Below are 21,576 nucleotides of genomic sequence, written 5' to 3' on the forward strand. Positions count from 1 at the left end.
GTTAAATTTATCTGATAGAATTTTGAATTCCTTCTCTGTGGTATCCTGAATTTCATTAAGTTTCCTCAAAACAGCTATTTCAACTTCTCTGTCTGGAAGGTCACACATCTCTGTTTTTCCAAGATTGGTCCCTGGTGCCTTATTTAGTTTGTTTGGTGAGGTTATGCTTCCCTGGCTGCTCTTGATGCTTGTTGATGTTGGTTGGTTTTTGGACATTGAAAAGTTAGGTATTTATTGTACTCTTCACAATCTGCGGAAGGCTTTCCAGGTATTTTAAGGGACTTGGGCCCCAAGCTCTGTAACACTGTGGTTCTTGCAGACTCATGGAAGTAACACTTGTTGGTCTTGGTTAAGATTCGGGAGAATTCCCTGGATTACCAGGCAGAGACTCTTGTTCTCTTCCTTTACATTCTCACAATCTCTGTCTCTCTGTCTCTCTCTCTTTCTCTCTCTCGCTCTCTCTCTCTGTCTCTCTGTCTCTCTCTTTCTCTCTCTCTCTCTCCATAAGTGACTCTGCTTTCCGTGGCTGATTTATCAGCTCACCCTAATGGTGGCTTGCAGGGGTGGGAAGGACCTTAGGGTCCACATCAAGTAGGTCACAAGCATTAAAAGGCCCTCCTAGATAGGAGGCTCATGAGAGTGGTGGGTTGAGGCCTAAAAACCATGCAACGTAAGAGATTTCCTCTGCTTTTTCTTTCCAACTAAAATTGGCTCTTTTCCAAAAATGTATACCACCCATTCTCCTGTTTTCTGTGTGTGTGTTCTAAAATGGCTTTTCACACCCACCAGACCTTCTGCCTTGGGTGAAAGGCTGCTTCTTTGCTTTCACTTTGCATGCCACATGACTTCTAAAACACACACTCCCTGTTATTCGTGCGCCCATGGCTCTCTGCATTTGTGCAGCAGCAAAGGCACAGGCTCCCTTGTGGATATCCCCTGAGGTTTATATTTGTTTTTACTATCTCGGGTGACATTCCATCTTTCCCCTGTCTGCTGGTATGTGGCCAGGACACTAATTGGAACTCCAGTGCTGCCGGCTTCTTACAACTCATCATGTGCATTTTGTTCCTGTTATGCCCCAGCACTAAGTTTTCTGATGGCTTTTAAAAGCAGCTTGTCTGCCTGCATAGTGCTTCAATCTGGTCCTTTAAGGTTCCCACCCTCTTGTTTTTTAAGCCACCACCACTTTGGGAGGAGGAGAAATTCCTACCCCAAGGCCCAAGTCCTCAGAGGTTACTGCTTTATGTTCAGAGGGCAAATAAACATTACCCTCTTGAATACAAGGGCTCCTGTTTTCATGAGCATATGAAGGCTTTCCATGAGTATTCCTCTTGCTTCTTTCCACATCCTCCTATAGCCTCCATTTCTCGAATTACTTCCATGCCTTTCTCAATGTGCATCAAGCCCTTCAAGGTCATATTCTAAAGGAGGGAGGAGGGAAGTCCAGCCACTGCGGCAGTTAACAGAGAAACAGGTTTCTAAGAAAAAAGATAATTATTTTATTACTAAAATCCTCTGAGTGAGAGTCACTCTATAAGGCCATGGAGACAAGGATATAGGCTGGCCAAAGGCCACAGATGCAAGTGTGAAAGGAAAATATCTTGTGCCCTCAAAATCCTAAACTAAAGGGGACATTCAAGCTGGGTAAATCTGCCTCCCATTCTATTCAAAGTCATCCCTCTGCTCACTCTGATAGAGGCTTATTCTGATTGCCTCCTTTGGAAAAGCTTATCAGAAACTCAAAAGAATGCAACCATTTGTCTCTCACCTAACCTGTGACCTGGAAGCCCCCTCCCTGCTTCCAGTTGTCCTCACCATTCTGGATGGAACCAATGTACTTCTTACATATATTGATTGATATCTCCTCTCTCCCTAAAATGTATAAAACCAAGCTGTGCCCCAACCACCTTGGGCACATGTCCTCACGACTTCCTGAGGCTGTGTCACTGGCGTGTATCCTCAACGTTGGCAAAATAAACTTTCTAAATTAATTGAGGCCTGTCTCAAATTTTCAGGGTTCACACAAGAGACCCATAGGACAGAGATGAAGGGTAGCCCAGGCTGACAGATTACCACTGGAACAGAAATGAAACACTAGGGAGTTACACAGTAAGAACCAGTTAATTCCAGACCCCAGGAATGGACAGGGGCCAACGGTTCACTCCAGTATCTCCTCTGTTCTCCAGTGGGTAATTGTGATGAGATGGGACCATGGATACACAGTAAAGACTGGTTAAGTCTGGAACCCAAGAAGGGTGGTCCTAGCTTAACAGGTTACCATTGGAACAAAGATGAAAGGCTAGGCATGTACATAGTAAGGACCAGTTAATTCTGGAACCCCAGGGATGGACAGGGGCTCACTGTTCACTCCAGTATCTCTTCTGTTCTCTGTTCTCAAGTGGGTAATTGTGATGAGATGGGACCATGGGTACATGTAAAGAATGGTTAAGTCTAGAACCCAGGATGATGGGGGATGCCCCATTTGGGGTAATAGGAAGAAAGGGAGGACACCTTTTTCCCTTTTCCTCTTTTTCCTCCTCTGTTCTCTCTTCGCAAATGGCAGATGGGAAATTGTGTCTCCATACCACAGGACTTGCCCCTTGGATGCATTCCCCCAAACTGGGAAAATTTTAATTTCCCCAAACCTTAAACTACCTGGCTCAAAAAGAAACTGGGAGGCAATTACAAGAGTCAGCCTTGGAACCCCTGTGCAGGAGGTCCTCAGATTAGCCTCTTAAGTCTTTTACAACCCAGAGCAGAATAAAGAGAACAGGGCTAAGCCTGTTAGGTGGGGCAAATGGCATCCCCTCCCTCAAAACAAAAGATTCACACCCCTTTATATTACTTAAGGGACCAATTGCCATTCTCCCACCCATCCCCGGTAATGTCTAAAATAGCCCACACTTATTCAGACAAGTCCTAACTCTCAAGAGATTTCTCTAACTGAGAAATCTCTTGAGAGGGGATAACTTCTACAGTATGTAGACAACCTCTTTATCTACTCCCCCTTCTCAGGACACACATGGCAACATGCAGTACAAACCTTAACTTTCTAACAGAAAGAAAATGACTTTTATCTAGTTCAAAGATTCCATGAAATGGAAAAAAGATGATTTTTCCTTGGTGTTGTGGCTTGGTCCTCAGGGTGCGGCAAGCAGGGTTGTTAGGGCTACTCAGGGAAAGGGAACCCAGAAGCCAGCAGCCAGGCATGCTGGTAGAAGGGTAGGAATTCTTGCCAGTCAGACTTCTGGCTTCTCTCTCTCTATGCAAACCAGTAGTAGGAATGGTAAAAATCAGTGTATTCTCTGCCCCTTCATGAATGACTTCTGACTTCCCTTCTTGAATTTTCCTTTGTTGAAGCTACCTTTGTAGACTCTAAATCTTGTAAAGACTGCTTACCACCTCTTTGAAAATACCTTGTACACTCATGGATAAGTCATAACCTTAGTTAAGGCTTATTGGTTTCACCTGTGAGGTTACTTTTGGTAAAGTTCAAAAACCACAAGTATTGGCTGTTTGGCTAGGCTAAAGTCAAGTAATAAGAGATTTAAAAGGATTTTCTTAGGAACACTATGGTTAAAAGTCAGCTTAGTTAAAAGCAGATGTCCAAGCTATACATATATTTAAAAGGCCTTGTTTTTTTTCTCTTCTTGAATCTTATTTTTCTGAAGAAAAAAAGGTTTTTTGTTCTCAGTCAACTGAATTAGTTTTCTTATTTTGTGTTCTTGCCCCTCTTGATGTACACATGAAAGGACCTAAGATAATTTCTAACGGCTTGGGACTCCTTGGGAAAAACAGAGGAGGTGCCACAGACCCCATTTTGGGAAAAACCTCTGGTTTCCTCATGTAACCCCAGGAACTGAAAGTGGATAGATCCCTCTTAAAATCTAAGGCTCTGTTCTGTTTGCATTGCATTACCTGTTTTTCACTTTTGGGAGTTTCAGAAATTACTTCACATTATGAAAGAACTTTGGTAATAACCAGGTAGGAAATATATGGATAGCTAATGGCAGTTATGGAGGAATACTTGCACGTTTGGATCAGAGAAGCATGCTCTTGGCCACCCGGAAGGTACCGCAACATCCCCACCCCCCACCGAGAGATAAGACTCCCATGGGGAATGGGCTGAATGGCATTGGATCACTTTGCAATGAAATGTATGGTAAAATCATTGTACTGTCTTGCTCCGTAGCATTTCTCTTTTGGGGATCCAGGATCCACTGTAATGATGGGACCCTTAATTTTGGGGATCCATTTTTACCTTCCAGCTGTATCTTCTTATTAGGCTCTGGAAACTGCATGCTTTCTCCACTCTGTTCTTCCAAAGGCTCCACCCTGAAGCCGATAATCCAATTAAGAAACAAAAAGTGGTAAATGAAAAATCTTACAACTACTGAATCTTCTATGTATTTATATGTGTCGTGTGTGATGTTTATATAAAAGAGCTCTAATTAATTGGTGTTAAAAAATAATTGCTTAAATATTGTCAGAAAATGTAAAGTGTAATGCCTTTTAGTTCATGTGACCTAAATAATCTTTGGGAAATAAAGACAGTTTTAGGATTATTGGTAAAATAAAAATATCTTCAAAAATTTAGCCATTTGGTCTAAATTATGCAAGTCAGATATTAGGTTTGCTAAATGCTTTAAGGTCATAAACTGCTTCTTTTGCTTTTGAAAATTGTTCAACTTGTCTGCTTTACCACTAGATAAGGTCTAACGACATGTGGAGTTAGCCATATCCCTAGCTATGCTGGAAAGAGTCAGACCTTATCTGCACTTCTGTATGGTGTCCTAGGCTAGTACATAATTAAAATAGCTTACTAACCAGGTTTTTCACCAAAAGTTGCTAAGAATCAACAGTGTAACATGTATTTGAAACTACTGAAGAAACAGTTTTACATGCAAGGTGTGCAAAGAAAGTAAAATGTGCATTTGGTAAAAGATTACAAGAAGGAATGGGAGTGTGGATTTCTTGCCTAGTTTAGAGGGTTAAAGGATTATTTTAAGTTAGATAGGAAACATCTGAAGGTTTGAACAAGTTTTGGAAAGTTTGTGAAAAATATATTGCAAAAGAGATTCAGCCGGGCGCGGTGGCTCACGTCTGTAACTCCAGCACCTTGGGAGTCCAAGGCGGGTGGATGATGAGGTCAGGAGATCGAGACCATCCTGGCTAACATGGTGAAACCCCATCTCTACAAAAAATACAAAAAAAAAATTAGCCAGGCATGGTGGGGAGCGCCTGTAGTCCCAGCTACTCGGGAGGCTGAGGCAGAGAATTGCTTGAACTCAGGAGGTGGAGCTTGCAGTGAGCTGAGATCGCACCACTGCACTCCAGCCTGGGCGATAGAGTTAGACACCATCTCAAAAAATAAAAATAAAAATAATAAAAAAAAGAGATTCTGTGTGTAAATATATTGGCTAAAGTTAAAGGGGTATTATACAGTTTTTCCATAAGTTGAACATTGGAATAAAAGCATAACAGAGTTTTCTTGGAGCCCTGATCTGCTCTTTAACAAAAGTTGTGAAGTGTTATAAAAGGTTTATGAGAATCTTACCTTACGGTCAGACATTAAAATTAGATAAATTTGTCTATAACATTTTATTAAGAATTCAGTTTGACACTAATGCAAAGGTGAAATTTAGCTTTCTCTCTTGAATAAGATTTTCGTGTAATATTAAAAATAATGAAAGACTTTTGTTTGCCTTTCAAATGAACTACAGGTTGGCTAAGTGAATGACTTATGGTGACCTGGGATTTTATTTTATAATATCAAGTGTTTAAAATCTTTGATAATTGACAAACTTTCCAAAATTAAATTATAAATTATGTCTATTTCTGACCTAATTAATGTTTTAGATTTTGGACTTTAGGTCCTCTAAAGTCCAAAATGACATAGTTGGCTTATTTGGTATTAGGAAGCATTGTCAAATATGAAATTGTATTTGGCTTTCTTTGGGCTATATTTGCATAAATATGTCATTAATATGTGTTCCAAAATTATGAGACTCTGATATAACTTAGTGGGTATCATTAATAATTAGAACTGTTATGTAAAATTCTTGTGTGCCACAGAGGTAAGAAATTTCCTTGTCAATATGTCTGTAACTGTGGCTGCCCTAGGACTTTTCGTCATCCACAGATAATTGTTGTCTTTTTTTTTTTTTTTTTTTGAGACAGAGTCTCACTCTGTTGCCCAGGTTGGAGTGCATTAGCCCAATCTTGGCTCACTGCAACCTCTGCCTCCCGGGTTCAAGTGATTCTGCTGCCTCAGTCTCCCGAGTACCTGGGACTACAGGCATCTGCCACCATGCCCAGCTAATTTTTGTATTTTTAGTAGAGACAGATTTTCACCATATTGGCCAGGCTGGTCTCAAACTGCTGACCTTGTGATCCGCCTGCCTCTGCCTCCCAAAGTGCTGGGATTTCAGGCGTGAGCCAGCGCGCCCGGCTTGTTGTCTTGTTTTGATCCTCTTTAAATGGTGTTTTATAATCAGCTATAGAACGGACAGGTGTTCCTGAATGCAAGTTTCTGGTAACTTTGGTGATTGTGACTGTCAGGCCTCTGAGCCCAAGCTAAGCCATCAAATCCCCTGTGACCTGCAGGGATACATCCAGATGGCCTGAAGTAACTGAAGAATCACAAAAGAAGTGAAAATGGCCTGTTCCTGCCTTAACTGATGACATTCCACCACAAAAGAAGTGAAAATGGCCAGTCCCTGCCTGAACTGATGACATTACCTTGTGAAATTCCTTCTCCTGGCTCATCCTGGCTCAAAAGCCCCCCCACTGAGCACCTTGTAACCCCCGCCCCTGCCAGCCAGAGAACAACCCCCTTTGACTGTAATTTTCCTTTACCTACCCAAATCCTATAAAACGGCTCCACCCCATCTCCTTCACTGACTCTCTTTTCGGACTCAGCCCGCTTGCACCCAGGTGAAATAAACAGCCTTGTTGCTCACACAAAGCCTGTTTGGTGGTCTTTTCACACGGACGTGAGTGAAAGTGACATTAAAATAAAGGAAAAAATATTTTTCAGGACTTTCATGGAGAGCTGAAATGTTCCATGAATATCAAGCAGAACAGGGGTTAACTGAATGGACAAAACTAGTAAAAGACTAAAATCATCCTTTTTTTTTTTTTTTTAAACATTTTGCTTAAAATGTTGCTGATCCTTTGCTTTTCAGATTCAAGAAAACTTTTGAGTTATTTACAGCTTTTAACAATTGAGTAAAGAATACTCCTGTGAAGAAAATTTGGAGCCTATTCCTTTCTCTCTACCTGATTTTTCCAGAATTTGAAAACAATTTGTGAGTTTGTTTTTTTTGTTTTTTTTGTTTAGATGGAGTTTCGCTCTTTGTTGCCCAGGCTGGAGTGCAGTGGTGTGATCTCGGCTCACTGCAACCTCTGCCTCCCAAGTTCAAGCAATTCTCCTGTCTCAGCCTCCCGAGTAGCTGGGATTACAGGCGCCTGCCACCATGGCCAGCTAATTTTTTTGTATTTTTAGTAGAGACGGGGTTTCACCATATTGGTCAGGCTGCTCTCGAACTCTTGACCTCAGGTGATGCTCCCGCCTCGGCCTCCCAAAGTGCTGGGATTACAGGCATGAGTCACTGCACCCAGCCAATTTGTGAGTATTCTTAACTTATGGCAATATAGTTATTTGCGTAAGTGCAATAAGAATGCTTTCTTTTGCAACAGGGCAATGGGAGAAACTGGTTGTTTTACCAAGTCTTTGACTGGAATGACATGTCTTCATCTAAGGAATCAAGCTTGACTTATAGAGCCAATAAAAGTCGTTTGGGAAAACTGGCCTCATACTTTGTCTACACAGTCCCTGTACAGTGTTCCTGACCTGTGGTATGTAAAGAATGTCATTTTCTGACAAGCCTAGGAGCCCCAAGTTATTTTGGAACCTCAAAAAAAGAGAAATTTACTCAACTCATAAGTATTTGAAGGTACAAACCCATGGGTGAGCTCAGCTTTAAAAAGTCTTGTCTGAGATTACTTACAGAACAGAGTTCCATCAAAGCAAATTTTAAAAGCCTATGTGAAAAAATAATTATTCTTGCTGGGCTTTATGCAAATAATCAGGCTAAGTATAATAAGACTAAAGTTTACTTTCCAAACAAATCAATCCTATCATAATTAAAAAAACAAAAACAAAAACAAAAAAAACATGAGGACTGGAGAGAGAAAAATATTTTTCAAAAATTATTATATACCTACTATTAGAATCTAGTCTCATCAGTTGTTTTTAAGTTTTTGTCTGCATTTTGGACTAACCCTGCTTATTCCTGTAAACCAGCCAGTGATCTCTTGATGCAGCTCAGAAGAAACAAAAAGGATGGGTCATCAAGCTCCAGATGATCTTCAGTGAAGGATATCATCCTCTCAATATTCAAGAGACACCCTTCTACAGGGGACCCCAAGACTGCTCATCAGTGGGACAGGAAGGAGGCAAAATCCTGCCCCGACTCCCTTGGACCTGGCTAGATACTGCTTTCACCAACCCATGGAATGACCTTCCTGCCCTGACAGCTAGCAAAATGCCAAGACCCACTGAACCACCACTGTCCATTTGTCAGTGGAAAGCAGTTACAGAAGACTGACTTTTGTCCATTCTTCCCCAAAGATTTGGGGTCTTGGGCTCTTGAGGGGGGAATGTTACAGGTAGTTAGGCATGAGCAGGGCAAGAGAGGGCTCTCCCCTCACCCACTAGGAATGTCAGGTGATGGTTCTGCAATTATCCCATTGCCTCTTTAAAAGTAATAAGTTGGCAGCTGGCATGAGGGAGAGGCCATTTCCTGATAGTCCACACCTATTGTACTAAAGTGTTAATTGAATGCAGACACCAGGGAGAAGCAATTTCCCAGGCATATGCATTAAGAGAGAGAATGACAGAGTATGACCTTCTGGGAGCACTCCACTGGAAAAGGGAAGAAAGCCTCAGATGGGCGTGCATGCAACCTTCTAAACACACTGTGCATGCTCACTTCCCAAGGGTAAGGAGGGCACCTCGCATGCGGGCAGCCCACACTAACAGAAGAATCATGGGAAAGGGGCCAGCCTATAAAATCCTAGGATCAAAGTTAAACAGTGCGCTTTTCCTTCAAGTTGCCCGCTTGGGTCTCTTCCAAGCGTACTTCCCTTTCTTTCCTGTTCTGAAGCCTTTATTTTTTTTCTTTTTTCTTTTTTTGAGTCGGAGTCTCACTCTGTTGCCCAGGCTGGAGTGCAGTGGCATGATCTCGGCTTACTGCAACCTCCGCTTCCCGGGTTCAAGTGATTCTCCTGCCTCAGCCTCCTGAGTAGCTAGGATTGCAGGCATGTGCCACCATGCCCAGCTGTTTTTTATTTATTTATTTATTTTTATTTTTAGTAGAGACAGGGTTTTGCCATGTTGGTCAGGCTGGTCTCAAACTCCTGACCTTGTGATCTGCCTGCCTCGGCCTCCCAAAGTGCTGGGATTACAGGCGTGAGCCACCGCGCCCGGCCCCTGAAGCCCTTTTAAAATAAACTTCCACTCCTGCTCTGAAATTTGTCTCAGTCTCTTTTTCTGCTTTCTGCCCCTTAGTCGAATTCTTTCTTCTGAGCAGGCAAGAATTGAGTTTGCTGCAGACCTGTATGGATTCACTGTCAGTAACCTGGATACCTTCCACCGGTAACACCCCGGTGTGGATTTTTTTGGTATTTATCCTGCTTGGTATTTTCTAAAATTCCTGGATCTGTGGTTTGATGTTTGTCACTGATTTTAGAAAATTCTCAGCTATTATTATTTGAAATATTTCTTCTGCTCCAAATTCACTGTTTTCTTTCTAGTATTCCAACTATGCGTATGTTATACTTTTTGAAATCATCCCACAGTGCTTCAATGTTCAGTTCTTTTTTTCATTTCAATTTGGAAGTTTCTATTGTGAAAAGAAAATAAAAACCCAGGACCCCGATTCACTATGCCAAAAGGAAAATATTAAGCTGAAAGCTGAGTCATACAATAAAATACCTTTCTTTTTGTTCCTAAGCAGATAGCTACAGATAAAAGGTTAAACATCTCCACAGGTAGATACTACATATTTTCCCTTATCTTATGTAAAGTGCTAATTTACTGTGAGCCAGAGGAATACAGAATTGACTATTCCCATTTCTGCTCTTTTTCCCTTGCATCATGTGGATTACTGTACCCTCCCTCTTTCCCCTCTAGCCTGCTGTTCCCATTTAAATATTGAAGCCCTCAAAATTATCTTTGGATAAAGGCACAGACCGCAGACTGTTTCTGTGATTCCATGCTCTTTTCTTCTGGGAATGTCCTTCACCTTGGCAAAATAAACTTCTAAATCAATTGAGACATGTCTTACATACTTTTTGGTTTACACTATTGACCTATCCTGAAGCTCAGGAGTCCCCAGCCCCCAGGCCACGGACCAGGACCAGTCCATGGACTATTAGGAACTGGGTCACACAGCAGGAGGTGAGTGGTGGGCTAGCCAGTAAACCTTCATCTGTATATACAGCCACTCCCCATCACTTGCATTACCACCTGAGCTCCGCCTTCTGGAAGATCAGCTACGGCATTAGATTCTCATAGGAGCACAAACCATATTGTGAACTGCACATGCGAAGGATCTGGGTTGCACGCTCCTTATGAGAATCTAATGCCTGATGATCTGTCACTGCCTCCCATCACCCCCAGATGGGACCATCTAGCTTTACAAAAACAAGCTCCAGGTTCCCAGTGATTCTACATTATGGTGAGTTGTACAATTATTTCATTATCTATTACAATGTAATAATAATAGAAATAAAGTGCATAATACATGTAATGCACTTCAATCATCTGGAAACCATGCCCCTCACCCCCAGTCTGTGGAAAAATTGTCTTCAACGAAACCTGCCCCTGGTGCCAAAAAGGTTGGGGACTGCTACTCAAGCTTACTGAGTCTTTCCTCAACTGTGTCCAGTCTACTGATAATCCCATCAAAGGCATTCTTCATTTGCTGGAGTGCAGTGACACGATCTCGGCTCACTGCAACCTCTGCCTCCGGGGTTCAAGCGATTCTCTTGCCTCAGCCTCCTGAGTAGCTGGGATTACAGGCACCTGCCACCATGCCCAGCTAATTTTTGTACTTTTAGTAGAAACAGGGTTTCTCCATGTTGGCCAGCCTGGTCTTGAACTCCTGACCTCAGGTGATCCACCTACCTCAGCCTCCCAAAGTGTTAGGATTACAGGCGTAAGCCTCTGTGCCTGGGCTCTGTTACGATATTTTTTTATTTCTAGCATTTTCCTAAATATTCTTCTCAAGGAGAGTTTACATTTTGCAGCTCTTTTAGCTGTTATTCACTGTTATACACTATTATTATACTAGAGCCTTGTTAGCATGGTGGTGAAGTGCAGAGGAGAGGAAGTGTTCTATAATATTATGATTAATTGAAAGAGTGAGACCTTGTTTCAGTCTTTTGTGGGCCTGTGTCCCTGGGCTTTGATTTTCATAAGAGTTTTATTTTAGCTCCTTTCTCTCCCTTACATGAGACTAGAAACCTAAAGGGGGCTGAAATTGGAGAAATGCCTTTCCCTCAGCTGAGATAAGGCTCTGATAAAGTTTTTTCCACTGCAGAATAGGCTTTAAAAAAAAATGAAGGTGGCTCTGGGTGTATTTCACGAAAGTATAGTTCCCTTCCCACTGCAGGGGCCATGAGGAGATAATTTTGGGTTCTTCACTGCAAGAATATGGTGGGGTTCTCGGAAGTAATGCCTACAAAAGTGTGGGGACCTCCCTGACTGCAGATCCTCAGGGGTTTCTCACTATCATATTATTCCACACTCAGTCTCCAGCAATTCATCAATATTACATTTACGTGCTCTTACCTATTTATATCTCTAGCAGTTTCTGTTCTATGAAAGAAGAAATAGGATGTGACTCTCTGGATTTGCCTTCAGATTTTGGGATAGTCAATTGCCCTATGCCTCAGTTCTTTGAAAAATCTAAGAAATGTTGTTGATTCTGTTTGTTCAGATTTTTTTCTGGTTGTAAGTACAGGAGCAATGACTTACAAGTTCTTATATGTTGGAACTGAAACTGGAAGTCTGGCTATGGGTTTTAACAGGGAAGCTAAACAGCAGTGCAAAATAAAAAATAAAAAATTTTAAATGGGCTGGGTGTGGTGGCTCACACCTGTAACCTCAGTACTTTGGGAGTCCAAGGCGGGAGGATCGCTTAAGTCCGGGAGCTCAACAGCAGCCTAGACAACATAGCAAGACCCCATCTCTATTAAAAAAAAAAAACAAAAAACAAAAACAAAAAAAAAACGGCAGTGCACATTGCTTTTGTCTGCTTCTTTTCTGCTGAACATCACACTTGGGAATTAGGTTGCCCTGGAAAACCCAGCTGCTCCATAAATATTAGCTCTTTTCACTCCCAGGTACAGGAAATTTATGGGGCTCCCTGAACCTGACATCTCAGCCCCAAAATTTGTAAAGTGCAGTGTAAATTAGAATTTTGAGCTCCTGAATCAAAATTCCTGGTAATGGCCATGCACAATGGCTCATGCCTGTGATTCCAGCACTTTGGGAGGCCAAGGTGGGAGGGTTGCTTGAGCCCAGGAATTCAAGACTGGCCTGGGCAATACAGTGAGACCTTGTTTCTACAAAAAAATTTTAAAAATTAAAAAAATATATATTCTTGGTAATGAAGTCTGAGGAACTGTAACTTAATGCTAGGAGAGAAAAGTTGTCTATGTCACTACCACTACCACTACCACCACCATCAAGAGGCAGTGCATGATACTATTAGAATCTATAGCTTACATTAACTGCCTAATGATTGTTAAGTGCTTGCTTAGACTAGAGTAACCAGTTTCTGAGTCCTGGGAGTACATTCGAAAGGAAGTTTGTATAGAAGAGTTGGGAGTACCCAGATTTCAGAGCCAGACAGTCCAAAGTCTGAATACAGACTTTGTCACTATTTGTGTAACTTTAGCAAAGGTACTTAATGTCTTTATGACCCAGTTTCTTCATCCTTAAAAGGGAGCTGGCATTAACCACTTTACAGGATTACTGTGTATACTGAGAAAACTATTTGATATCCTGCACCACATGCATATATCAGGTCTTTCTAGTTCTTTTAAAATTTCGGATCTATTCCTATCATGAGGTGGGTTAGAGAAAGCAGGAAAGAATAGATGAGAAGTACATGGTTTTTAAAGGTCATAATTGCTAAGTCAGTGTCACTGTGCTTTTTGTGCTGTAGCCTCAGTGCTTTGTATATTCTATGTGGCTTACCATAACCCTTTACTAAAAGGATGCCATTTTTGCATAGTTGCCACTGCAGGTTACTGACTCTCTCCTCCTTTTAGTCACATGTCACAGAGAGGCTAATTCCATTTCCAGGAGTGAGTCTCTTTGGTCAAGGGATAATCTATCTGCTTGGTACTCTCTTGTTTAGGAAGAGGCATTGATCAAATTCTACTCAATGAGACATTAGGGGAAGGTTACAGATGGACTTCTGAGGAAAGTGTCCTCATTCATAAGAAAAACTCATCAGAAAAGATTGTCTTTTCTTCTTCCTCAGGAAGTTGCTTACCTCCTGAAATCGTAGCCATCAAGCTATCAGCCTTAGGATGGAAGTTGATATTGTGAATGGCAGAAGAAAGAGATGGAAAAAAGCTGAGTCCTTCGCTGAATAAACAACCATCAAGGCTGCCCTACTTCAGTACTTACAGTCTTTGGATAATTAATTTCCTTATTAAGTTAGTTTTAGTTGAATTCCTTGTTATATGAAAATGGAACAATCCGAGATGTGCTCAGGCACAAAACAGCTCTTCAATGAGTAAGAATTCCTGACTTGTGTCCATCAGTGAGGACCTACATCTACAGTGGCAGAACTCATGTTTCCCAGGAAAGAAAAGCCAGAAATTATCAACACTTGTCCTAATGATTGCTAGAGGTCTGACAACTGTTTGGCTTCTGCTCCAGATTAAAAAGGAAAGCTTCAGGCAGAAGCCAAACTCTGACTTATCTAGGAGGTCCAGAGGTACATTAAATACTTGAGATAATACAGAAACCTAGTTTCAATTCAGAGAATCATCGTGTGAAGGTGCACTCTTGTGAAATATCCAGATTATAAAGATATCAAAGGTTACTTGCTTTCAATTCAGGGGACTGTACTGATACTGAGAAAGACACATTTACAGTGTTGACAGAACAATATGATTAACTTTCCTAGGTGCACTAAACAATACAAGTATAGAAAGTCGTAGATGCTTGAGATTTATCCAGAATTGGGACTTTTCCAGGACAGTGGAGCCAGGAACCAGAGGATGAGGTAGGAGAGTAGTAAAAATAATGTAGTGTGATGGACATTGGGTTGGGAGGGAAGGAAAGGGTGGAATAGGCTGATAAACAGGGAAAGAAGGATAAGGGACAGGAGGTTTAACAATATTCAGATTTCATTTCTTTATGATAAATACTTTGCTACAAGCTTTGAGGAACAAAAGATCTGATTGTAAAAACAGTTACAATGATTATGGAAGCTTTTAGTGATAATTGGCACTGGAGGAATATAGACATAGCATAGAAGGAATGCACATCAGCTCCAGATTCAAACCACAAAGGTGGGAATGTCACCTCTTCTGCTAACCGACTCAGTCAGGTTGGCTAAGCTACTTAACCAATGTGTGCCTCAGCTTCCTTATATAGAATGGAAACTATATGAGGTTGGCTAAGCTACTTAACCAATGTGTGCCTCAGTTTCATATATAGAATGGAAACAATAGCAGCACCTACCTCATAAACTTGTTTTGAGGATAAATAAGTGAATACATTTAGAGCCCTTAGTAGAGTACCCTGGCACATAGAAATCACCCAACAAATCTTAATATTAACACAATATTAAGTAGTAAACATTCAGGCTTTGCAGTCAGACAGACTGGGGTTTGAATCACACTTCCAGAGTCCAAACTTCTTTCTCTATGCTACCTGTTCCTCAACACTAGTTCTACGTTATTCATTAAAAAAAAAAAAAAAAAAGACTCTGATTCATGGTATAAAGAAACAAGTGGGCTGGGCGCAGTGGCTCATGCCTGTAATCCCAGCATTTTGGGTGGCCAAGGCGGGTGGATCACCTGAGGTCAGGAGTTTGAGACCAGCCTGGCCAACATGGCGAAACCCTGTGTCCGCTAAAAATACAAAAATTAGCTGGGCATGGTGGTGTGTGCCTGTAATCCCAGCTACCAGGGGGGCTGAGGCAGGAGGATCACTTGAACTTGGGAGACGGAGGTTGCAGTGAGCTGAGATCGTGCCACTGCACTCCAGCCTGGGTGACAAAGTGAGACTCCATCTCAAAAAAAAAAAAAAAAAGAAAAAAAAAAAACAAAAAAAAAAAAAAAAAAGAAAAAAAAAACCAAAAAAAAAAAAAAAAAGAAACAAGTGGCAAATATTGTGTAAGTACAAATGATGGAGGAATTACTTCCTACCAAGGTGCAAGGAATAAGGGTGAGGAGGTATCAGACTTCAAAAAGGCCCTGGCATTTGAACTGAGCCCAAAAGGATGTTTGCCGTAGAGAGAAAAAGGGTAAGAACATTGAAGATTGAAGGGACAGCATGTGGAAAGGCATACAAGTAGTAAAGCACATAGTACAGTTGGGAAAACAACAGATTTTCCAGTGGGGCTTGACTGCAGGCAAAGTGGGGCAAGGCCTGGAGTAGTGTGAGGCACTTGAGAGTGAGAGCTTCTTTCTTTATTTCATTCTAGTCCTAGCCTTGACTTGGAAGAATGTTATGAGAGATGGAGATAGAAAGGCAGACTTGTATTAAAGGGTGCAAGGTCTTGAAAGCCTTGATAGAAAATCTGGTGGTAGTTTATAGATTACATCCCATTGAAGGTTGCTCTTTTGAAATTGGGGGGCAGAGTTGATAATTAGTGGCTGCTAAAAGTCCAGACTAGACAGATGAAATATTCACTCTGATATTATCCCCTCACAACATTTTAGGCCAGGTGACATCTGAAGTTGCCTCTATTACATAAAGTAGCCCATAATATTTATCAAAAAAGGGAGAAGGAACAAGAGGCCTGAGTGAATGATGCATTTTTTATTTCAATTACACCCCAGAAAAAGAATTGAGGAAGGATTCTACCCTCTACAAGTCAGAACAAAGGCAATCATCATCTTGCTTGGATACACACACACACACACACACACACCCCAGTCGCCCTGCTCTTTGGCTGAGATTGAAAAATTCTACAGGCATAAACTGTTTAAGTATCTGCTTTGGAGTACATTTGGGGCACAGAAGTATTTAATCAGGTCACAATTTGAAGTTTTCCAAATATAAATGCAATACCCACAACAGGAATTCTAGGCTAAGGGAGCTGTGATAAGAAAAAAAAGATGACAGGATAGATGTATAGGTAGATTAGACAGACAGACACATAGATAGATATAGATAAATAGATACATAGATAATTTTAAAAATTATCTAAATTACAGGTACATGTCACAAAAACAGACTGCTTTTTTCACCCATAATACACTGTTGGGTCTGCCTCCTTTATTTTAACTTGTTGATGTAGAATATACAGCAAAGGTAAGCTTTACATATATTAATCTAGGTGTGGCTGCCAAAACTAGGGAAAATTACACTGTTGTTCTGACATCAAATATTTGAAACCACCTACTTGGAGTTAGCATTCGACTCTACAGGTTTAAGGGCACAATCCCCAACAATACTGCCCCCGCTTTAGATCAGATACCAGCCCCAATTCTCAGGAAGCCACCCATCCTTCTGACTGACCACTTATAAATTCAGGAGTTCCCATGACATTATGAGGTTTCATAATTAACTGAAACAACTCACAGAACTCACGAAAAGTGCTATTCTTATTATTACAGTTTCATTTAAGGATACACACAGGATAAGGTCTGAAAGGATCCTGGACACAAAGCTTCCATACCCTCTCCTTGTGGAGTCAGGAAATATCACTCTACCTAGAGAACAATATGTTCACTAACCAAGGAGCTCCACTTAGCCCTGAAGTTCAAAGTTTTCACTGAGGTTTTATTACACAGGCAAGATTGATTAAACTATTGGTTATGTGACTGAACTTAATACCTAGCCTCACTACCTTCCCTGAAGGTTGAGCTGGCCCAAAGTTCCAACCCTTTAATCATATGGTTGGTCCTTCTGGTGACCAGTCCCCATCCTGAAGCTATCTAGGGGCCCACCATAAGTCACTTCGTTAGCATAACAAAGATACTCCTGTCACACAGGAAATCCCAAGGTTTTTTGAAGCTCTGTGTCAGAAACTAGGGCTAAAGATCAGCTATATTCTCTATTATACTATACCATACTTGAAGTCTTCTCTGTTGACATACTCGAAAAAACACAGAGACAAGAGACAAGACAGCTTGAGTAGAAAACCATAAGCTGAATGCTGGCCCCAGTATTTATTTTATCAGAATTCTGGAAAGTAAAGAGAAGAAAATAATAGGAGAGGGTAGGAGACAAGGATGTAGGGGACTAATCTCTACCTATGATTTTCCCCACATGCCTTGTATCTATCCTAGATTTTAAGTCTAAACAGGAGGGCCTAAAGCAGTAGAACAACATAGTTTCAACTCTATGAACTTGGTATAAACATAAGAATAGGAGTGGGATTAGAAAAAGTAATTTCTTCCTAGCAACACTTTCTTACACTGACTTTGTATGTATTGTGATATATGAAGAAATAAGCATTTGATCTTTTTTATTTTGATTGAAATTTGAAATGAGTTATTTTTTAAATTTTTTAAAATTTTTAATTTATATGGATATGTAATATTTGTACATATTTATGGGGTATAAATTATATTTTGATATAAACATACAATGTGTAATGTAATTGAGATATACATCACCTCAAATATTTATCATTTTGTTGCACTGAGAACACTCCAAATCTATTCTTCTAATTACACAGAAATACATAATAATTATTGTTAACTATAGGCGCCCTATTGAGCTACTGAATACTACATCATATTCCTTCTAACTGTGTTTTTGTACCCATTAACCAACTCCTTTTTATACCCCATCCCCAATACCCTTTCCAGCCTTTGGTAACCATAAATCTTTGTCCCATATTCCTGGCATAGAGCTTCTAGAACCCTTGCTATTTCCTGATAGGGATAACGGAAGCATCTTTTGTTAACAAGTGGCTTTAGTCTCAAGCTCTTGACAATAAGACCCTTGGAATCTCTGGAGTGATAGGTGTCTTTTTTAATGCTCCGAGATGACTGGTGGGTGAGGGCTACTAGATAGCTTCAAGATATGGATGGTCACCAGAAAGATCAAGGCATGATTAGAGGGTTGGAACTTTCAGCCTCACCCCTTGACCTCCAAGGAGAAGAGAGGGGCTGAAGATTGAGCTAATCACCAATGGTCAATGATTTCATCAATCATGCCTATGTAATGAAACCTCTATAAAAACCCCAAATGTCTGAGAGGTTCCAGGTTGGTGAACTCATTCATATTCTGGGAAGGTGGCGTACCCTAAATCCACATGAATGGCAGCTTCTGCATTTGGGACCCTTCTGGACCTTGCCATAATGTACCTCTTCATCTGACTTTTAATTTATATTCTTTATGAACCAGTAATAGGAAGTAGAGTTTCCCTGAGTTCAGTGGGCCCTCATAGCAAATTACTGAACCTGAGGAGGGGGTTGTGGGAACTCCCAACTGGGAGCTAAGTCAGACAGAAGTGTGGGTAACATGGAGATCCATTACTTGTGATTGCTGTATGAAGTGGGGGAGGGCAGTCTTACGGGAATGAGCCCTTAACCAGAGAAGTCTGCACTAACTCTGGGTAGTGTCAGAATTGAATTAAACTGTAGGATACCTAACTGGTGTCCTCAAAGAATAGGAGAATTGCTTGGTGTGAAAAATCCACACATTCTGTGCCAGAAGTATTGTGGGTAGAGGAACCACTTTCTTTCACTTGGTACCCAGTGGATGCATGGGGCAGGGGGAAAGGAGGATACTCAATGTGAAAGAGGACAAGGACTTACCATGGGATTGCTACCTGGGATGGGACCAAAGAAACACATCTTAAGGAATGAGCAGAGATCACAACACAAGAGGGCAAAGGGTATGCAGAGGGGAACTTAGGAGACTATCCATGAAGCAGTTTCTGTAGGTGCTCCCCAGAAAGACCCTCCTCTGAGGCCCAAGACAGCAGGGAGAGAGAGTGTCACATGGAGCAGCAACCCACTTTGTGTCCCTCAATGGGAATGAGATTCTGCTGCATGGGGCTGAGATCCAGGAATCCCGTTGGGGGTCGAGAAGCTTGGAGTATCCTAATGAGAAATCCTAGGTGAAGGGCCCACAGCATCTAGGTTTCCTCTCCTCGAGTCTATGTCTTCTCCTCCTTTTCCTAGAACTGCCAGGATTGAGGTTCATTCCTCTCTTGCATCCCCAGTCAGCTGGAGCCTTGCAGTAAAAGGCAGATGTATGTGTTCCCTTCTCCTGCCCTCCTCCACCCTCTGCCAGTTTTGAGCTGATATCAGCCATCCCCACTGCCTGAATACTGCCAGTAAGAAGACACAGAGTAGAATGAGTGCGGATGCATAGCCCATGGTTCCCATCCCCACCCATGCCTTTCCTGATCCAGCACCACAGATGTTCACGAATTGTCACTTCACCATTTCCCCGCTCTGGGCTTCCCTGAAGCCAACTCCATCCATATGCCCACCTCCCCCACCCACACATACAAACACAGGGCACTCACTGGGCTGGGAGCCTTGGGATGAGGGGATAAGGGTGTTCAAAAGGTAGGAGGGAGCAGGCGGATCCGAGGCATTACCTGCACCCGCATCTAGTCTCAGTCACCACCTCTTAGGGATGGCATCTGCCCTCCTTGCACCCACTTCCTCCAATAGCAACCGCTGCTCCTTTACACGAATGAGTCAGGCAGGTAGACTCTTTGCTTCTTGAGCTCCTGAACAAAAGACAGATCAGCTAAGACGCTCGCGGTTGGCTGAGGGATTGTTTACCAACAAATGCTGTAGTTCCGGTCGCCTGAGAAATTAGTTTTCAGGCTGATGCAGCATGGAAAGACACCTACCTACCTTAATATGCCGCCGTTCCTCCCACGTTCTGCTCTGCGGAGCACAGGTGTCTTCCGCCTTTCAGGTCCTTTCTGGGTGTAAGAAATCACTCCTCTGGGCAGGCCAAATCCAGAGCCTGGTCACATGACCCACCGTCAGCCCCACGTGACTGCGCAGTCAGCTTGTTCGCCGCAGTCCCGTACCACGGATGACAGTTTTCTGCCTCTGGGGTGCTTGCTAGAAGACACTGAAGCTCCTTGGCCAGACAGCTGGAAGGAAGGCTGGGCTTTGCTCTGGAGGACCACTTGGCTGGCGAGGAACATTCGATGAGGATTTGGGAAATGAAGTGATTTTTAATATTTTGTATACGACTCAAGCGACATACTAAAACACACACAGGATCTGTCTTGAAACATGGTAGTAAGCAAAACAAAATTCAAACTCCAATTTGCACCACTAGGATGATCCCTGTTAAAACTTATGGTTTGCAAAGGGAGGCAAAACTGTCACTTCCATGTACCTTACCAAACTAGGATCAGGTGGGGAAAAAAAAGCATGTTGCACTGTCAGAAAAATTATACAAAACTTAGGTAAAGTCACCATTAGTTACTGGATGTCATTTCAGGGCAGTGCTGGGATGTCTATTGATTTACCTATTTTTCAACTCTGTAGATACTGATGTTAACATGTAGATATTTTATTCAATAGATATGTAAATGATTTATGTCCAGTGCAATAGATAACCTTAAATATTACAATTTATTGCCCTGTAAGATATTAACTAGTTTTGTATTTAACCTGGCAGTGTTATTCTAACATTTATTAATTTCCTATGTGTTTATAAAATTCAATGTTTTGTTTATATCTTCATATTGTGTATATTGTATATACACATATACCCTTCAACTGTTTTCTTAATCCTAGCAGTTGTTCATTAATTGTGTTGAAAAATCTTTCACATATTCTTTTTACATTTACATGACTTGTAATTTTACCTTTGAAAATTTAGAGCATTCTGAGACAAAAAAAAAATTTTGTCATGTCTAAAAATAAAACATTTGATATTTCTCCTAAGTCTGAATTTCCTCTCCAAACCAACATATATCCCTGTCTTTTCCAATTCTCCTGACTGAAGGTATGGTGTGGTCATTTTTTAAATTATCGTGGCAAAATACACATAACATAAAATTTGCCATTTTAAGCATTTTAAAGTATACAACCCAGTACATTATCAATGTTGTACAACCATCACCACTGTCTAGCTCCAGAACTCTGTTGTCACCTCAAAAGGAAATGTTATGTTTTTTACAGTAATAATTATGTGAAAAAGGTGCCATTTTTGTACCATGAACAGACTAATATTAAACTTAACACCCTTGGTAATTTTTTTTTTTTTTTTTTTTTTTTTGAGACGGAGTTCTGCTCTCTCACCCAGGCTGGAGTGCAGTGGTGCGACCTCAGCTCACTGCAACCTCTGCCCCCCAGGCTCAAGCGACTCTCCTG

The 21,576-nt window shown here is 41.4% G+C and overlaps 1 protein-coding gene across 8 annotated transcripts in view; it reads right to left on the reverse strand.

Annotated features, from left to right (window-relative positions):
- The window catches only part of GPRASP3 (G protein-coupled receptor associated sorting protein family member 3), a 39,109-nt gene that overhangs the window by 12,371 nt on the left and 5,162 nt on the right, over positions 1-21,576 (reverse strand). For 3 of the 8 annotated variants that reach the window (XM_073013509.1, XM_073013506.1, XM_037988742.2), the window contains 3 exons: positions 20,095-20,382; positions 19,830-19,964; positions 4,262-4,335 (listed from right to left, as the gene is read on the reverse strand). The gene's annotated coding sequence lies outside the window, so the exon portion shown is untranslated. Of the gene's footprint in view, positions 1-4,261; positions 4,336-19,829; positions 19,965-20,090; positions 20,383-21,576 lie in introns of all 8 variants that reach the window. The other 5 variants (XM_037988746.2, XM_073013507.1, XM_037988743.2 and 2 more) reach the window with 3 other exon arrangements.

The sequence above is a fragment of the Chlorocebus sabaeus genome, chromosome X (assembly GCF_047675955.1).
Source record: "Chlorocebus sabaeus isolate Y175 chromosome X, mChlSab1.0.hap1, whole genome shotgun sequence".
Taxonomy (NCBI): domain Eukaryota; kingdom Metazoa; phylum Chordata; class Mammalia; order Primates; family Cercopithecidae; genus Chlorocebus; species Chlorocebus sabaeus.